The sequence below is a fragment of the Triticum dicoccoides genome, chromosome 5B (genome assembly GCF_002162155.2).
Source record: "Triticum dicoccoides isolate Atlit2015 ecotype Zavitan chromosome 5B, WEW_v2.0, whole genome shotgun sequence".
Classification (NCBI taxonomy): domain Eukaryota; kingdom Viridiplantae; phylum Streptophyta; class Magnoliopsida; order Poales; family Poaceae; genus Triticum; species Triticum dicoccoides.
Genome location: NC_041389.1, coordinates 258,934,541 through 258,939,187, shown reverse-complemented (window position 1 = coordinate 258,939,187; position 4,647 = coordinate 258,934,541). Strand labels below are relative to the sequence as shown.

The window sequence follows — 4,647 nt, the reverse complement described above, 5'->3', positions numbered from 1 at the left end:
TGGGTAGTACACCAGGTCAAAGATAGTGATGCTACATATAATTAACGCCAAATAAGAGCAAGGGATCACACATGTCATTTACTACTGGAATAAAAATGCCATATACTAATAAAACATTAAGGCCACAAGGCAATGCCGTGCTTGTTACACGAGGCAAGAATAAAGATGCATCCATCAACGACGTCCACCTCCTTGACTCAGGGCAACGGCCTACCGAACAACGGCTAAGCAGCAGCGGCTTTCCTAGCCAAGTTGACGTGCTTCTGAACAATGGCGTCCAAAGATTCCAGCCGATGGAAGAAGGCCAACGTCTTTCTGTCCTCGCCGGCCTTGTAGTGGCCTATGTAGATGGTTTCCTCATAGACGTGGATCTGCAGGTCGTCGGTTTCTTGCATGGCGAGGCGCTGCGCGGCGAGCGCGACGTCGAGGTGCACATTCATTGCGACCTCCAGCACCTGCAGGGCCACCAGTGCTTCAAAGAGTTCGTCACCTTGGAGGCCGATGAGGGTGGCAGGCAACATAGAGCCTGGGCGTGCGGTCTGCAGCAGTACGGCAAGGTCGTCCGCGCGCTTCTTGACGGAGGTGAACTTGCGGATGGAGTCGACCATCATCTGGCACATGCGAGAGGCGAATTCAATGCGGAGACATCATTGACCGTTCAACGTTTCGGGAACCGCTACCCTCTGCCTGATTGGTATTCAAGCAGTATAACCGGAAATGCGTGTCAAGAAGAGACTACTCAGTAGAAGTATACTCAATATTGTGCACCGCAACCAAGGCGGAGAGGAAAACGAGAGAACTACGTATTTATTTACGGTGTAGATTCACTGATTTTGCTCCGTATGTACTCATTTTAGGGTGTACTCCTGCTCACTTATTGAAATCTCTAGAAAGGCAAATACTCCCCCCCCCATTTGTATTTACTCTGCATATTAGAGTTGACTGAAGTCAAATTTTCATGCAAGAGCCTGGTTATATGCGTGCGCCAAGGCTCCTCACCACGCCCCACCCCTACACAAAGACTGCCACGCGAGCGTTCGCAACTGCCACGTTCGGGTTGCACTTGGATCTTTGCCTCTTCTAGAAGACGAAAAATGATGTTACTACTTCTACAATATCGAATCAACTGCTGCATGTCTGTCCATCGTGTTCGGGAGGGATAGCTTGTTGTAGTAAGCAAAAGTCTGTCCTCGTCTGCGAACCACCGCACGCATGGGCGAGGGAGAGGGCGTGTAGTAGTAAAATCAAGATTCTCCTCGTTGTATGAGTTGACGCTACACATCATAGCACTGGCCCCACATGCTTGCCTCTAAACTTGGCTAAAAGACCAGCAGTGTACAATATATTTGCTGCAACCTCTAACATTTACCCCAAAACAAATTAAACTATATATTCTTGTCTTGACCAGATGAGCATGCGAACTACAATCACCAGGATGACAGGTAGGGCCAGAAGATTATTGTAATTAAAAAAATGCTTCGAGACGGCCTCCTAGCATGGAGCCAACTCCGACGATTTTAAGCTTAGAAGCACGGTACACGCCATCCTAGACTACGTCACTATAAAACCTCCCCTATACATGAAACTATCGCACGAGCGTCCGGGTTGCCCTTGGCTCTTCGCCTCTCCAGGAAGTCCAACAATGATGATACTACTGCAGTGGAGTACTACTAGTATGCTTCTGGCCATCTGACACTGAATGAACTGATGCATGTCCACCGCGTGCGGGAGGGAGAGCGTGTAGCGAAAGCTTTTCCTAGTCCTGTGAGCCACCACGCTCATGGGCGAGGGAGAGGGCGTTGTAATCAAACTTCTCCTTTGTACTATGGGAGTTGACGTGACACCTCAAAGCAATGCACTCTTTATATTTCAATAATTTGCGTTTATCGATGCATTAATTATAACACATGCATGCATGCCATGACTTTATTTTTGATACTGTACTTGCATGTGTTGATTTAATGCACCTTGATGTAGTATGAATATGTGATGTAATGCCCCGGCCCTAAAGCGAGAGATGGTTGTGCATGAGGAGGGAGAGATCATGCCGACGGAACAGGACCTGACGATGGATCTCTCTATGGTCTCTATGGACCTCACCTTGCTCCACTGCCCTTTGTGCCTCCGCCCCTTGAAGCCTCTAGTGTATGAGGTTCGAATACACCTCGTCCGTAGGGCACCTAGCCAGGTATAGGTTTCTTGATAGATGTGTTGTTAGATTGATTTGTGCAGTGCACGGGAGGGCACCTAGCCTGCGCGGACTGCCGCGGCGAGCGCCCCGGGAACCAGCGGCAGTGCCAGAAGTGCGAGCGTGGTGGTGGCTTCGACGTGCGGAACACGGCGATGGAGGCCGTCCTCTCCTAGGTGAGGGGGGAGTGCCTGCATGAAGGTTGTGGGCTCTACATCACTTACCACAAGCTCGCCGATCACCAGAGCGTGTGTCCGCTTGCGCCGTGCAAATGCCCCGTGCCCGTCTGCGGCTACGAAGGCCCGCCGCCAGTGCTCTCCCACCACATCAGCACCGTGCATCCCATGCCCATGCACAGGATCCAGTACGGCGAGGTGCTCCAGTTGCAAGTGCCATTGTCGGAGCCACGACTCTTGCTGTTCGTGGAGGAGGACGGCCACGTGTTTTTCTTGGTCGATGGCGTGCTCGACATCGACGCGCCTATCACCGTGTCGGTCGTCTGCATCAGAGCGGGGGCGTCCCCACTGCCGCACTATGCGGCCAAGCTGTGGGTGAACGGCCCGCCGGGGGAGCCCAAAGGTAGGACCGACGCCGTCAAGGTGGAAATCGAGGTGACAAGCAACAAGGATCCCGGCGACGTAGACGTGCAGGAGCTGACCTTCTTCACAGTTCCGCCCAAGCTGCTGGCCGGGACTGGGTTGTCGAGGATGGTGTCCCTCCACATTCAGATTGACAAGCTCACCTCCTAAATGATTCTACAGTGCCTTATGCTTATCTTAGTAATATGGTAATATAGGAGTTAGCTAGGTCTACTTTAGCTTAAGAGAAGGTGGGTTTTGGTGGTGACGCAACAATTACTTCGACATCAGATCAGCAGTTAAAGTAATTTCCAACAGTCAAACGAATATTTGGTGTCTGTTGGATATAAAGATCCTTTGGGTAAGAAGTATAAGCAGCTTATATGCTTGTTTGTTCAGGAAGTGTTGCATCCTTGTGCCAGTTGATGCCACACATCAAGGTAGTACTCACCCGACTGCGCACCAAGCAGACGAAGCGTCCTGTCATGTTGGTGTCGTGTGCGGCTCGCACATTAACCAAAACATCGCTCCTCCAGCTTAGCCTCCGTGTTTTAAACTTCTCAATCTCAAGGCCAAGGAGCAACAGGAACCTATGATGGAGCCAATCGGATGGTTAAGAACACTACATTTCGTAGCTACATATGCGTGTGTGAGAGAGGATGAGTGTGTGTGTGGACCTCTTCTCTTCGTAGTAAACTCAAAGTACAAGTGTATGTGGGTGGCATCAACCTAGGGAGCTAGAGATGGTGCATGCAAGAAGTCCCGAGAGACTAGGTGTGTGCGTGGGAAAGAGGGAGACAGATGATATGTGTCGATATAATGCGTGTGAAAAAAAGACTAGTCTATAGCTCGGCACGAGGCTATTCTTGTCGAACGCCCCAATAACCGTAAGATATGTATCCGACGGTGCCAGTTATTGCACCTACATAGCAGTAGAAAAAGAAGTACCATGGCATATTATACAAAACAGCTACACCACGGCCGAGAACAAGTGCCCACGTTACGCCATCTGGGAATAGTGCCACACTTCGAAACTAGAACCGTCAATAAAATTTTGAGCTTGAGTCTTGTCACATTCCAAATTACTACTCCAGTTCACACAAATCACACCGATATAGGAGTAGTATTTAATTGCAAACCTGTTCACGCCGATCACAACATAAACCGCTTCCCACTTAGGGGCGTATTAGTGCTCGGTTATAAATAATGTACTATGCCAAGATGACTGCACATTCCTTCCTCAACTCCTCATCCACAAAAGCAAACAAGTCACTCAGCATCGTTCACTAGCGTCTGCCATGGCCAGATTGAGTTCTTAGCTGAGAGATTACCACCAGGGAGAGGCGAGCATAGAAGCGGAAGCACGACAGATGTCTCGCTTAGACGCGAAAGCAGCCGACATGTCTCGCCGTGCTGCTGAAGCAGCACGGAGGTCCCGCCGGGCCGCCAAAGCAGCACGAAGGTCCCGCCATGTCGACGATGCAGCAGACTGATCCGGTCGCGCTGTGAAAGCAGCAGAGATGTCCTGTCGCGCCACAAATGCAGCAGAGATGTCCTCCCGTGCCGCGGTGGCCTGGGAAAATCTCTCGCGGGCAGGCGAGGACTCTTACAGGCGCATGCATGCGATTGTCCATAGCCATATGGATCAAATCTCCTGCTTGATGAAGCTGCAAGACAATTTGTATACGTCGTTTGAACAACTCCTGGCCGAGCGCGACCTGCTGAGTGTGAAGATTGCCGGAAGGGCGAAGCAGGCGGAGGAGACCGCTGCCTTGTTGAGGAGGACGGGTGTCATCGTCTAGAAACTTATGGACGAGAATACCATGCTCTGCATCGAGCACGAAAGGCTAGTGGAGGAATCCGCGGTTGCTGCCGAGCAGT

General features: G+C 50.9%; 1 pseudogene; it reads left to right on the top strand.

The window, feature by feature from the left end:
• The first annotated feature begins 2,017 nt into the window (after window positions 1–2,017).
• LOC119309366 lies at window positions 2,018–2,937 on the top strand (annotated as a pseudogene).
• The last annotated feature ends 1,710 nt before the right edge of the window (window positions 2,938–4,647 follow it).